General features: G+C 46.4%; 1 long non-coding RNA gene across 1 annotated transcript; it reads right to left on the bottom strand.

Annotated features, from left to right (window-relative positions):
- Window positions 1–2,217: 2,217 nt before the first annotated feature.
- LOC123386964 lies at window positions 2,218–7,751 on the bottom strand. Its single transcript, XR_006601761.1, has 2 exons — window positions 6,748–7,751; window positions 2,218–2,479 (listed from the first exon to the last, which is right to left on the bottom strand). It is a non-coding gene; the product is annotated as an uncharacterized LOC123386964 (long non-coding RNA).
- Between the last annotated feature and the right edge of the window lie 7,623 nt (window positions 7,752–15,374).

Below are 15,374 nucleotides of genomic sequence, written 5' to 3' on the forward strand. Positions count from 1 at the left end.
GAGGAGAGCCTCCTGGAGACTCCAGTGAAGAATGTTTCAGGGTTATTTAGCCTTTTTTTCCTCCCTCACTGGATAGCAAAGAAGACGCATGTGTCATCGTTGTCATTGGCTGTCACCATATGAACACAAGGGGAGGCAGACTTAGGATGAGGTCACTGCTACAGAGGACAGAGGGGAGGGATGGAAAGAACAGGAACCTAGGACCAAAATGGCATCATCAAATCTCTGAATCAACCAACCCTGGAGGTCCCCACCCACCTAACCCCTGCCTACCGCTGGATATCTACTATGTGAACTAATGTGTTTGTTTCTAGATTAAGCCAGTTTGTGCAGGATTTGTCTGCTTCCCAAGGCAACCCAATTAATGCTATAATTCTTTTCTCTGAAATTTGCACATTTGGTGAGTAAGCTTAATTTCTTCAGTTCCAGCTCATTCTGAGATCAACCCAAGCTCACTTGCTCTATTCAAAGTCCCAGAATGGAGAATGGAAGAGAAACAAATTTGATCTAGCTGTCATTTAAACCATAAATTTGACTTACTACATAAAATTTATGGAATTTAAGCCTCCAAAGAGTAAAGGAGTGCTACCCATAAATATTAATAACAGTAATTATAAGAAGGATAACGAATATCATTGAGAAGTTACAATATGCCAGGCATTATTTTAAATGCCATGTAGGTGACTTCATTGAATTCCCACAACAGTTCCGTGTGGTTAGAGATATTTTAATCTCCATTTTAGAGAGTAGAAGCTGAGACAGGGAGAAATTAGGTTAATTTTCCTAGGTCACAGAGCAGCAAGTGGTAGATTGGAATTTAAACTGAGAAAGTCTGAGTCCAGAGCTCTAACTTTCAATGACTATTCTAAACCAAGAAAGTAGTAAGAAAGAAAAGAGGACCACTGAAAGAAAACAAAAAATTAAATGTTTCCTAGATTTGTAAGCAAGGCAGGAGGATTCATGGGTGGGATGGATTGGGGATGAATGGATCAATAGTGAGACCACGTGAGAATGAGGCACAAGTGGGTCCTGAACATCTTAAATGACGCTGACCACTGTCCACTGATGTTTTGTAAATACCTATATTCCATATTTATGTACATATGTATACATATACATATACACATATTATAAGTTTCTAATTAATACCTCTTTTCTATGTGACCTTGACCTTGCAAAGTTTCGTTTTGTTACCATATGAGTGTATCTTGGGGGAAGTGTGACTCCACATAACATATGTCAAAACCAAGCCCCAAAGTGTGACTCTCCTTTGATCAGCGCCAGTTTCTCCCCTAGGCTTTGCTGCCTCTGGGCTGTTACTAATTTCAACTGTAATCAGTTTTTTGGAGCGAGAGACAGCAGGGCTGGGAATCCCAAAATGGGCTCTGCATTCATTTGACTCAAGACCTTTGTCGAGCCTGTGTAACTGGTCCCTGTATTTAGAGGGAAGGAGCTTCTGATAGACTGATTTTGTGCCAGAGCCTAAGCATTACTGTGCTAACACATAGCTACCATTCAGGCTCTCTCTTCGGAGAAGTGAACTTTTCAATATTATGGCCAGGCTTCCACACAGGAGAACAAGTTATCAAGTCAAACCCTTGAAGAAGTGAGTCTGTATTCAAAACATTCCTGTCCCAGAACTATATGGGAAATGTTCCTTTTCTGAGATAGTCTGTTCTGGGGACCAGGCTGTGGGCAACCTCTGAACAAACCCCTTTCCTGCATCTTTTAGGCTCCTGAGCATCTCATGCCTCTTCGGACTCCTCAATGTCAAGTTGTCTGGGGACCAGGGTTTGGTGTTGGAGACAGACACACGTGAATAGGAAATCCCCTTCTCTTAGGCGAGTCTCATTCCATTCAAAGATGATGATGAAAATTATTTACAGTGTGACAGGTTTTTCCAGATGATATTCAGGTCCACCAGCCTTTATACTTATCATTGCTGCCAAACAATTCAGAGATGGAAATCCCCTCCCGTGTCAGAGGAACTGACCAATGTCTGTATTGGCCTCATGACCTGCTCTTCCAAAGTGCTTACCCCTATGCTCTCCTTTGTGCATCCATTGATTTACTCGTGCAACACGCTCACTCATTTCACACAGAGAGACTGTAATGTTGCACCCACTGGGCAAACTACCCAGGACACGGGGTGAGGAAGAGAGACCCATCTCTGCTATCATGGAGCTTAGCAAGGAAGACACGCTCTAAGAGCAGGAGTATATTGAATATGAGGTTTGTTATGGAAAATTGCAGGATGATATGGGGATTTTCAGCAAGGACATGAGGTGGGCCATCTAAATAGACCGGGGGGGTCGGGTAATGCCTTCTCCAGCAGTTGAAGTCTAACCCCAAAACTGGAGGATAAGCAGTACTTGGTCAGGGGAAGATGGAGAACATATCTGTTCCAGGCTATGGTACATGTCATGCATGGCATTCAGTCTCTACTCCAACCTCCTTCTGGCGAGTGTAGACTGGAAACCTAAAAACAAAAACAAAAACAAAAATGCATTTCCAGAGTTCCTTTGTGGTACGAGTTCTAAATATGAATTAGTCCAATCAGTCATATATTCTCAAGCAGGGTTTAGAAGATAGAGTGGCAAGGTGGCCTCACCTGCCTGCTTCTGGGGCTCTGCTGGCAAATGCCCAGGAGATCTGGCTTCCCAGAGACACTGCTTGACTATGGCGGCTTCTTGGTCATTTTCACTTCTAGACTGTGGCTTTTGCTGACTTGTGTGGTTTCCTGATCCTGCCAGAGAGCCACTGCAGAGGCCACTTCCCCATTTGGCTGCTAGTTACATGAGGCAGAGAAGGCAGAATTTCTTCTGCTGGTCAGAGCCATCCATGGCTCTTGGGGTGGTACTTAGTTTCATTTTCCAAGCTTACCAGTGCTTCTAAAACTGCTGACAAACATATCAGTTAAGACTTATATTAGGGGCACCTGGGTGGCTCAGTGGGTTGGGCCTCTGCCTTCGGCTCAGGTCATGATCCCAGGGTCCTGGGATCGAGCCCTGCATTGGGCTTTCTGCTTGGTGGGGAGCCTGCTTCCCCCTCTCTCTCTGCCTGCCTCTCTGCCTACTTGTGGTCTCTCTCTCTCTCTGTCAAATAAATAAATAAAATATTTTTTTAAAAAAGACATATTAAATGCCATTTATGAAAAAAAAATCTCAGGCAAGTTTTACAGTTAGGAATTAAACACAAACATCTAGAGTCGTTAATTCAGTGGCACAAAAATGGCAAGACCAAGGACTCCATAATTTTACAAGGTTGCAAGACGGCTACTATTGCTCCAGCCATTACACCCACATTCCAGATGAGAAGTAGAAGGAAGAAAACAAGGAGGAAGTGGCAATACCCATTTCAGGAATGTGAACCTTCCCCCAAAATCACCATTTGTTTTTTTGCCTACATCTCATTGGCTACAACTGTTACATGGCCATCTGGATCTGAAAGAGAGGATAGGAAATGTATGTATATTTCTTACTTGTGCACCTTGCTGCCGTAAACAAAACTGCAGTTCTGAGAGGGGAACTTTGACTTTGGCGTGGCCGCCAGAAGTAGTCACCCTGTCCTTCTGTTCCCACAGCCTGGGATGCCCTTTTCTCCTGCCCACCTATTGAAATCTCATTCATCTTGTAAGAGTCCAGTGAAATGTCACTTCTCCCAAATTTTTCCACGTATCTCAGAAGAAATTTTCTCGTTTAATTCTTCAGTTCAGGAAGCAATGTCTTGGATGCCTAGTAAATGTCAGGCCCCATTAGGAGTTGCAGATAGAGATGAGTAAGGCAGAATTGCTGTCTTGATGAAGCTCAGCTTATATTTGGGCCTAAAAAGCAGATTCAGGTTATTGTTTAAGGGGCGCGGAGCTTCTGTTTTGGCTGATGAACAAGTATTGGAAATGGCATGGGGACGGTTGCACAGCAGTGTGAATATAATTAAAGCCATTGAACTGTACGCTGCAAAAATGGTTAAGATGTCAGATTTTATGTTATGTATGTTTTGGCATGTGCACACGCACATGCACACACACCCCAGACTCAGAAACCCAAAATGTCACTGCATATGGCAAGTGCAAAGACAGAAGCAGGGACAGGATAATGAGGGGTGCACAAAGAGTCATCTGTATTGCTCGGGCATCTATCCTAGCTCTGCCACTGTGTCCGTTGGGCATACTGGGAAGTAGTGGCTGAGCCACAGAGAGTAAGTAACTTCCCAAGAGTAGACTTAGGAAGGGAGTGAGCATGACTAGGCAGAGGAAGCTGCTAGAACTACAGAGGAAGCTGCTGGAACTACTCTTTGATAAAGTCTCTGCTTGCCCAAAGGAGAGTGCTGTAGGAGGGAGGGAGTCCTTTAGATGAATCCCACTTTGGGTGGAGAGGCTGAGCCCCTTCTGCCATTGTCTTGCTCAGGCATTGGCTGGGGCTGCATTGGGAAGGGACAAGCCTGCCAGGAAGAATGAACTACCGGAGGCTGTCCGCTCCCCGAGGACTTTTTTTCTATTCTTTTCTTTTCTTTCCTTTCCTTTCCCTTTCTTTTCTCTTCTTTTCTTTTCTTTTCTTCCTTTCTTTCATTTTTTATGAGAATACACGTGAGTGGGGAAGGGGCAGAGGGAGAGAATCTCAAGCAGACACCCTACTGAGCTGGGAGCTGGATCTCACCACCCCAAGATCATGACCTGAGCCGAAATCCAGATTCCTATGCTTAAATCACTACACCACCCAGGTGCCCCTCATGCTGTCCTTTTGAGAGGCATAAATACAGCCCATCTCTGTGTCTGCCCAGGCACATGATATTTTTAATTTCTGTGCTTCAGTTTTCCCCTTTGCAAAATCAGTTTTATGATAGTAATAGCAACCTCACCCGCTCATTGGGGCAATTGTATGAGCTGTTTAATGCATAGTACTTAGAAGAGGGTCCAGTTTCCAGTAGGTCTCATTAAGAGGTGGCTATTATTACGAGTATTGTCATACTAATGTGGATGTATATTATGAGATAAATACAAAAAAATAGGTTACGAGGATAGGATACAATAAATGTAAGTAGAAGTTCTGGTATTTTCTGGCTCATGTAACCCAACATTGCTCACCACACTGTCTGCATACTGTCCAGTTGGGAGGAAGCAATGGAGAAGGGGAAGGCACATACACCCCCTCTTTTTTTAACGGCATGGTGCACAAATTGTACCCACTTCCATTTATGGAATTGTTCAGAATATAGTCAAACAGCTACCCAGGCGGCTGGGAACAGAGTGTGTTCTGCGCAACCAGGGGTCCAGCTAAAAATTGGGCTCTGCTGCTACAGAGAGAACATTGAGTGGATCTTGGCATGTCTGTCACCTATCCTTATGGTCCGCTTTCCCTACAGCCACCAAAAGGAACATCGTAAAGCAGCCATCCAGGCACGTCACTCAGCAAAGGACAGGATGATACTCAATAAATATTTGCTTAGTGCTCCTTAATAAATCCCAGTCAGGCCTGGAATCACAGTTGGTCCTAGCTAGAAGGAATCTCAGACAGTTTTCAGCACAATGGTTTTCAAAATTATTTTAGACCAGAAAATATATATGTTTATAGAATGTCTCCTGAGAAAGTTTTTGTGTAAAACAGATAAATGTCAGCTGTCCTGACTGAAACCAGGGGCAGCCAGGGATCCCTTTGCTTTCTCTTTCCTGTCTCAGCCCAAACCAGGTATAGATCCAGCCTGATTCCCAAAGCTCTGTAGACCACAGTTTGAAAATTGATTCTAGCAGAACACCTTCATTCCCTGGATGGGGAAACTGAGACCCAGGGATCAATAGGAAGTGCCTCTTCCTGTCTCCTTTGCTTGTGGCACTGAACTAAGTGCTTTTTTTTTTTTTTTAAGATTTTATTTATTTATTTGTCAGAGAGAGAGCAAGCACAGGCAGACAGAGTGGAAGGCAGAGTCAGAAGGAGAGGGAGAAGCAGGCTCCCTGCGGAGCAAGGAGCCCGATGTGGGACTCGATCCCAGGACGCTGGGATCATGACCTGAGCCGAAGGCAGCTGCTTAACCAACTGAGCCATCCAGGCGTCCCTGAACTAAGTGCTTCTTACATCAGAGCCAATTTTCACAAAGTCTCACGGCAAGTGAGTGAGAGTGGAGGCTGGAGGCTAAGGCTACTGGTTTCTGGAATGATGAGATTGGCCAGCAGAGGAAGCACGCCTCAGGACGGGCCACTGTCCCAGTGTCACGGGGGACTCGTGTAGGTCAGAGGGCATTCCAGAAGACTAATTCTTGTAGCAACCAGTATCCTCATTTAAAACAATACGTACTAGGGGTGCCTAGGTGGCTCAGTCGGTTAAGTGTCTACCTTTGGCTCAGGTCATGATCCCAGGATCCTGGGATTAAGCCCCACATGGGGAAGCCTGCTTCTCCTTCTCTCTCTGCCTCTCCCTGTGCTCATGTTCTCTCGTGGGTTCTCACTCGCTCTCTCTCAAATAAGCAAATAAAATCTTAAAAACAAATAAAGAATACGTACTATGCCTGTGTTTCAGTATCTCCAAACTGGCAGTGAGATTTTCTTCTCACGGAGAGAGAGAAAGGAGCACTGAAGAGCCCTTCATCTGAACGAAACTAGCTCTGAAAACCTGGGCAAGTCTGTAATTTACTTTGATAAAGATCAGGATGAGATGAGGTCTGTAGATAGCGGTGGAGACGAGTAAGGAGCTAAGGAGCTGCTTTTGCTGTGTGGACAACATGCTATGCTGCACTCCTGTCCCCCAACGCACTCACCAGCTCACGGAGACGGACGAGAGTGGGAACCAAGAATCCCAGGTGCCTGGCAGAGAGCAGAGCACGCTGTGTGTGCTGCAGGGGGTCTGGGAGCCAAGGCTGTGAGAGAGAGAAACAGAGAGAGGCGACGGGGACGTGCCCACCTGCGATGGAAAAGTGAGAACCTGGGGGTTAGAAGGAACCTCAGGAAAACCTGTGTGTGGTGTAGGACAGGACTTCTCAGTGTGAATGGATGTTGGAATCACTTAGGGATCCAGGTAAGAGGCAAATTTTGGCCAGGAGGCTTGGGGCTGGCCCTGAGATTCCTTTTATAAAAAAAAAAAAAAAAAAATCTCCAGGTGAGAATGAAGCTGCTGGTCCTGGTAACACTTTAAGCAAGGTATGGACGGGTACGAGAGACCCCATCAGTGCGAGAGCAGGACCAGCCTGAGTTCCAGGCTCTCCTCCACCATCTACCATCTGTGGCCCTCAGGCAGGGCCTCTGGCTTCTTACCTTATAAGTGGGCATCATAATACCACCTTTGCGCCCACACCTCCCCCATCCAGAGTTCACCTTTTCTCCCCAAGTGGGGCAGGAGACTGGGCATGCTGGTGTGGAACGCGCCACCTGCGAGAGGGGAAGAGATCTCCCCCGCTTCTCTCTCTGCTCGTTCTCCACCTGCCCCGCCACTCAGTTCCTCCTCCTGCCCATTTGTTCCATGTCAACTTCCTCAGTTTACTTTTCTGAAAAACGGAGATCACACTTGCCTCTCAGTTCTGTTGAGAGGATTTAGTGAACTATCCCATCTTCTTGGAAGCAGTTAGACCCCACGTCCAGCTACCCCATCGCCCTGCCCTGCCCCTCTCCCAGCCTAGGGTTTGTCCCTTGCTCTCTATCACAGAACCCCAGAGTTGCCCCCGAACAGAGGGACCTTGAGCATCCCTTCCTGTCTGAGACATGGGCAAACACTGGAGAGCAGCCTCACTGGGTCAAAACAGATACCCGGAGAGGAGCCAGCCCTCTGCAGGCGAAGATAAACCATAAACCTGCTTCCTGCCTGAGAAGTGAGGGCTCACGTGACTTGATCCTTATCCCTGTGCCTGGGCGGAGCACATTCGCCAGTCTGGGGTTTACCTGCCTCTGCGATGGGGTAGCATCACCACCCCTTGGGAGGCGAGGAAGAGGCTGACAAATGGTGAGATTTAAACCCAGACCCTGGAGAGCTCATCTGTTTTAGAAATGAAGTTTTTGTCTTAGTGGCATTATGTTCTGTGATTTGGGGCAAGTTCCTGATTTGCCTACATGTTTTGCCCGAGACCAGGATAATATGACAGTCTGGAGACAAACCAAGGCTTTGGAGGACAGGCTGTTCTTTGAATCTCCATCCTGAGCTGTGACCTTGGTCTAAATTACCTCGTCTGCAAAATAGAACAAAAACCGATATCTGCCTCATAGAATTGTTGTAAGGATTAAATGTATCCATGTCCATATCCCACAGCCCAGCAGAGAATAAGCACCTAAACAAATCTCAGCCATTATTAGTCATGCAATTGAATCTACTCTCGCTCTACCATTCCTTGGTTTATAATCTGGGATACGTGACTAAGCCCTTATGAACCTTGGCTGCTTCTCCTATAAAATGAGATCATGATACCTACCTCTGACTGCTTTTGTGAGCATTGGAAACTCTAATCTGGGTGACGGGGGGTCCCCTGCCATGTTCAATGCATGTAGTTGATCACGGGGAATCTTCCTTGTCTGCTGCTTCCTTCCTGCCAAGGAACCAAATGAGTGTACCCCCTATGTTCTGGATCTCTCTCCCTTTTCTCACTCTCTGCCTCGGGGGAGACAGGTGATTTCTCTCCTAGTAAATTTGGGAGAATAGCGAGGCATACTGAGTTCAGCTCTGCCAGTCTCCTTCTTGGAGCAGGTCTGCCCACAGAGAGCACACACTGCTGTGACTCTCCTTCCCCACCCCCTCCTGCCCCTAGAGCCCCCTCATCTGGGTGGGCATCTGCCTAAAGCCATAGGTCCCTGGCTGACTCATTTGGCACTCAAGCGAAGCTATGTTATCCAACAGAGGATCTCTCACTACTAAAGGTGATATTTCATCTGTGTCTTTATTTTTGATTTATTTCTCAAATTGTTCAGAAGTGTTATTTATTGACCCTCTCTTGAGAAGGACCCAAGTCCATGTTTATTCTGTTGGCCTTTTACTTAGCATTTATTGGAATCTACAACGTACCAGGAATTGAGCTAGAGCTCAGGAAACGAGACAATACGTGCCCCTCAAAAGCCCACCATTTCCTGTAAGGAGGACAGGCGTGTCCACGGAGACAGCCTCCAGTGCAGGGCTATGGGAGAGAGAACTGGAGGTAAGTGGGGGTGCTGGTGTGATGTGCTCACCCCATTCCAGGTCTCTGGGTGGTATGGAGGATGAGCTCAGGGATAACAGGCGCAGGGAAGGACTGTGGTATTTTTGAGGTCAGGAAAGACTAGAGGATGAAGAGAGTCAGAATTCATGACATCAGCAGCATGGGGAGGGGACAGATGACATGATCTCATCTCTGGAGGCCTTGACAAGATAGTCTGGGAATGAGCCCGGGGATAGCGGGCCACCATGGGTCCCCCTCCTCCAGCCTCTAGAGACGGAGAACATTGACTCGGATAGCAGACTGAGATTTAAAATGAATAGGATTTCTCTGATTTTGTATGTGTTTGATAATTTCCACTTAAAAAGTTAAAAACAGAAGGACATGCCTTTTGGAAGAACTTTGTTTTTTTAAATAAACAGAGTTGAGTTTTTAAAAACAGAATTAGACTGTGCTTTTAGTCAAAAGTTGTTGAAAATTAAGTAATCTGGCCAAAATAGCATGAAGGGAGCCACTGCCTGGTGGGAGAGGGACGTCAACGTACCGTAACTTGGAAGCAACAGTGGGAAAATCAAAACAATTTCATGTTTATACTCAGCAATTGGAGACTCCCCTACAAACCAGTTACAAATTGAACTTTTGTCAAACGAGAAATATATAAGCAAAGACAACAGCATAATAAATAGAAATACAAAATAAGGCGTAAGAAAGACGTGCAATACTTGAGTATTCCAAAAAATGTGAATTGATCTAAATCCTCTATTGAAAGAAGTGGAACTCGACACGGTGACCATCTTTGCTTTCTTAAAATTCTTTCTGTTCTTGGAGCCCACACCCCACCCTCTCCAGGTGTTCCTCCCACCTCACTGACTGCTGTTTCTCAGTCTCCTTTTCTGGGTGTTTCCCCTCCTGCAGTTCTTGAATTATTATGGTCCTCCCACGGCCAACCATCCCATCTCTTCTGTCTCCCCTGCCGGCTCTCTAGCCCCTTGGCCTTGAATAACATCGATATCTCCAGATTCACCTTCCAGCCCATGCCTCTCCTCTGAGTTTAGACTTATGTACCCAACATCCATCCTTGATAGGCGTACCTGGTTATCAAATACGCACACTGAAACTGTACAGGAAACCGTACTCGGAAGTTTTACCCATCCCCACTCTTCCCAGCACTTGCCCACTCAGGAAATGACACCCCTGTTTTCTCAGTAGTTCAGGCCAAAAGTCACGCAGGCGTTCTCAAGCTCTCTCTTATTTTCATAGGATCCTGGCCCATGCTTATGCCTAAAGCCCATTTTCTACCATCTCTCCCCTTATTTACCCCATTCCAGTCACATTGGTCTTTCCCAATTCCTAGGACACACCAAGCGTGTCTATACCTCAGGATCTTTGCATGCATTTCCCCCTTCTGCCTGATCTTCATATAACCTACCCCCTTAATTCGTTAAGTTCTTACAAATACAATTATGCCCCAGAGGGTTCTTGTCTGACTCCCTTCATTAAAATACAGCTCTCCGCCCATACTCTGTTCCCTAACTCTATTTTATTTCTCTTGATAACACTTTCCTTTACATCAGTTGATGTTTTATATGTACTTGTTAACTCGTCTTTTGACTATTTATCCTGACTACAGTGTCAGCCTAATGAAGGCCGGGACTTTTTCTTGTTCACCAGTCACTAGAACAATGCCTGGCACATAGAAGATACTAAAGTCAATGTTTTTAGACCAACAGATGGATGTATGCCTGGATGGATGTATGCTTGGATGGATGGATGCTTGGATGGATGGATCCTTGGATGGATGGATGTATGCCTGGATGGATGTATGCTTGGATGGATGGATGGGTGCGTGGGTGGATTAGTGAATGCAAGGAGACAGACCTGTTAGGAGCGAGAGAAATGGTCCAGGTGACAAATAATGAGGAGTTGCATCAGGTCAGTATAATGGGGTAGGGGAAATTAAGGTAGACTAGAAGGAATCAACAAATCAAGCTATCTGGCTTGAGTGACTGGGGTTTGTTGGTGCCACATTCTAAGACAAAAAACCAGATGTCCCCCCAGGTGTCTTACAGACAGCTGGGTTCATTCATTCATTCATTCATTTATACTTTCATCTGGTCCTATTCTACATATAAGGTACCTGAGAGACAAGGGGATGGAAGGATTTTCCTGGATTCATACAGTAAGTTGCTTAGAGGGGCACCTGGGTGGCTCAGTGGGTTAAAGCCTCAGCCTGTGGCTCAGGTCATGATCTCAGGGTCCTGGGATCGAGCCCCACGTTGGGCTCTCTGCTCAGTGGGGAACCTGCTTCCCCTTCTCTCTCTGCCTGCTTTCCTGCCTACTTGTGATCGCTGTCAAATAAATAAATAAAATCTTTATTTAAAAAAAGAAAAAAGTTGCTTAGATTTGAGAGTTCTTTTTTATTTTTTCCATTATACCTGTGATAGGGAACACAGTTTTCTGGATTTTGCCATTGCCCCCAATAGTTATGTTTTTAAAAGACCCAGCATGTGAACGCCAGTTAAGAAACTGCCTAGAAAGTCCCCAAATGCCTGGTTATGGCTTTTCTCTGTTACTTTCCAGAAACTCTGCCCTTGTCATCCCTATGGAAGTCAGACCAAGCTTTCTTGTTCTGGCTTTGCTGCTGTTACCTGAGCTGGGTTTCTTCCCCAGCAGCAAATGGGCTAGGGAGGCTGTGGGTGTGTTACGATGTGTATCTAAATAATGATAGCCCGGGACTTTGGAAAAGCAAAAGGCTCCGTGAATTACTGTTATTAGTCCTTCTTCAGAAGTCAGAGGAAAGGGATGTTATCTCACTGAAGAAGTGTGGGCTGTGCCAGGAAGATGGTCAGAGATGATGAAGAAGAGCTCTTCAACAAATGAAAAGTTTGACCTTTTGCAGATTGTGAAGTGATGTAAATAAAATCCACGGGGCATGGGAGCCCCACAGCTGTGCTCTGAAGCACATATTTTTAATCCTCAATTTCACAGAGCAAGATCCTGAAACTCAGAGATATGAAATGGCTCCCCCAAATGCCATACCCAATAGTTTACAGAGCAGAATTCAAACCCACGTCTTCTGATTTTTCATCTTAGGCACTTTTCTCTAGGGCAGCAGGTTCCAAACATCAGAGCAAGACTGTCTCCATAAGACTCTCTTGTGGAGTTTATTAAAAGTAGTGGTTTCTCATCTCTACCCTGAAAAGGTTCTGAATCAACAGATTTTGGAAGCCCCTGAAACAGTCTATATATCTAACACCTGTTTGAGTCAGATTGAGCCACTATAACAAAACACCATTGGGTGGGTGGCTTAAACAACGGACATTTATTTCTTATAGTTCTGGAGGCTGGGGAGTCCAGGAGCAAGGTGCTGGCAGATCCTGTTCCTGGAGAGGTCCAGCTTCCTGGCTTGCAAATGCAGCCTTTCCTCTGTTGCATGTGCCTGGAGGGAGAGAGACCTGTTTTCCTCCTCTTAAAGGGCACTAATCCCATCACGGGGATCCCACCCTCTTAACTTTGTCTAAACCCGGTTACCTTCCAAACACGTGCGCCCTTTCCAGGGAAGTTTTATTGATGCCATTTGGAAAAGGTTTTTCCCATCAGCCCCCACAGTTTTGCCTTCCCTCTGTGAGAAGGCAGGTGTTCTCTGGGCCTGGTCCCCCGGGCAATGGCACAGTTGGTCTGCTGCGGCTGCAACACGTTGTGACACTGTGGTATGAGTCCATGTGCAAGTCCGTGTCCAGCCCTGGAGAGTGGGGCGGGGGGTGGGGTGGGGTGGGGACAGCAGGAGAGGGTGAGGAGAGCCAGGTCCAGGTGTGGAAGCTAAGCAGGACCCTGGATGGCTGGCCATGGAGATGTGTGGGTACAGTGACCAAGCCCTGTGTGCACCTCAGCTCCGGGGCCCACTGTGGCTAAAGCTCAGGGCTGGGGATGGTATAGTCAGGGATCTAGAGAGAGAAGCTCTGAGGCCAAAGAAGGGTGTGGACCAACCAAGGGCAGGAGCCCAGGGGGATTTCAGAGGGGACAGTGATTGTGTAGTCAGTCCCCAGTTTAACATGCAATGGGCAGACACCTTTAGTAAGTATGTGGCTCTGCCTTCCTTCCTTTGGGGATCTGCCCGCCGGAATCCCTGTTCTCCTGAAGCTAAGGCAACACACCTGGGGTGGTGATCCCTAGTGAGAGGAGGTGAGGAAGGAGACTTAGCTGGAAGTGGTTTGGGGCCCAGGGCTCCTGTGGGAGAGGCTGTCGAGTGGCCAGGCTCTCTGTCACAGTCCTCACCGGGCTGCTAGAGTGACAGTCCTTTAGGGGCAGAGATGGTTGGGTCATCCAGGAGGGGGGATCAGTCCTGGCAGATCCCTGGTCGAGGGCCATCCCCACCCCATCCTCCTCCCTGGTAGCAGTCGGGAACAAAATTGACAACTTCTACACTTTCAGTCTTTTAGGTGAGGTAAACACATAATAAGCAAGGTATTTTAAAATCGATAAACATTAGAAGGAATAAAAGATGATTCGAAATTTCAACTATGTGATTTAGATAAGGTCCACAGGGAAAGTTCCTACAATGAGATGACATTTAAGAAGAGACCCAAAAGCGTGAAATGGCTTAGTCTGGTCAAAAGGGAGTAGGGACTGCTCAAGGCGGAGAGACGAGCATGTGCCCATGGCCTGAGGTAGGAAGAATTTAATGAGTCACAGAAACTGAAAAAAGGCCAGCGTGGCTGAAAGCTGACGAGCCAGGGGAATGGGACGGAGGTCACCACGGTGGCTGAAGACCAAGTAACCCAGGGCCTCGTGGACCGGGGGAAGAGACGGAGAGTTTTAAGCAGGATGGGAAGCCAACTAAGAATTTCATGTAGGAAAACATAAATAAAATGTACATTTTTTAAAGATCTGGGTCAAGAATGAGGAAGTTGGGAAGGGGAAGAGGGGATTCGGGGAGGTTTATTATGTAGTTACGGCGGAAACCCAGGTGAGAGACAATGACGGTTTAGACCAATGTGGTTAAGGCAGTGGAAGGAAGTGCGGGGATTTCCGAAGTGTTTTAGTGGGAGAATGAACGTGGTTTGGGCGGTAAGGGGAAGGGAATTCTCCAGAATGGCCCTGAGTTTTTATCATGAGTAACTGGAGTGCGGGAAAGGGTTGAAAAACACTTGTTGAGTGGGGCCGTGGTGGAGAAGTTTATTCAGGGACATAGGAAGCTGGAGAGTCTAGGTCCTGACATACTACGTTTGAGGCATCCATTGAACAGGATGTCAGGTTTTGGCAGGAGACACAACTGGAGTTGCCCCCACAGAGAAGGCAGTCATGGCCATGGAAGTGGATGAGATCACTTGGGGAGACAGCGCATGGTGAGGACAAGGGAGCCATGACAGAATCCTGAGGAATGGACTCTTGAAGGATGCCAACAGGTGGCTCCCCGTGGAGTGGGGGCGATGTTGCTTCTTAATCCAAGGAGGCCAAAGTAAAGAGAGCTGGGACAGCACTTGGCACCCTACCGTTAGCTGTTTATTTGTCTTAAGTTGTCCAATAGGCTTTAAGCCCTTCAAGGGTGAAGGATAGGAGCATGGGGTTTTAATGCTGAAAACCCCAACACCTCGCACACTTGGCACCTAAAGTGAGCCACACGCTCTGCTAAGGGCTTTACATTTATCATATAATGCAAGGCTCTGAAATGATCTTAATTTCATTTTACAGAAATGGAAACTTGAATTAAGAGAAGATAAAACACTCAATCACACTACCATACCCAATAAATGGCAAGGCCACACTTAGAATCAGTCTATCAGAGTGACCAACATAACTTTCAGAGTCCAGGAGAAGAGAATCTTGCACAGTACCCTGTGCTAAGTGTCTTCTGTGTTACGGAAAATTTGCCTCGATAGTGCCTACTTTATCAGTCTTCATGCTGAGCTTCCTGCATTCTGTCCTATTTAATTCACCCTCTCCTACTCTAATGTCATACAGATATTCTCTTGTGTTGTCCTCAAAAAATTTTAAAGATTTTTTATCTTTAGTGCATCTGGAATTTATTTTTGTAAACTGGATGAAGCAAGCAACTCGTTTATTTTCTTGTGTGTTTCAGTACTAAGCTGTCCCAGGACCATTTATTAGATGTTCTTTTTTAAAGGACTCTCTTCCTCCAACATATTAAAATGCCACATCTGGGGCACCTGAGTGGCTCAGTGGGTTAAGCCTCTGCCTTCGGCTCAGGTCATGGTCTCGGGATCCTGGGATCGAGCCCAGTGTCGGGCTCTCTGCTCAGCGGGGAGCCTGCTTCT

This window comes from Mustela putorius, unplaced genomic scaffold (genome assembly GCF_011764305.1).
Source record: "Mustela putorius furo isolate JIRA1106 unplaced genomic scaffold, ASM1176430v1.1 tig00003853_pilon_pilon_pilon, whole genome shotgun sequence".
NCBI classification, from domain to species: Eukaryota; Metazoa; Chordata; class Mammalia; order Carnivora; family Mustelidae; genus Mustela; species Mustela putorius.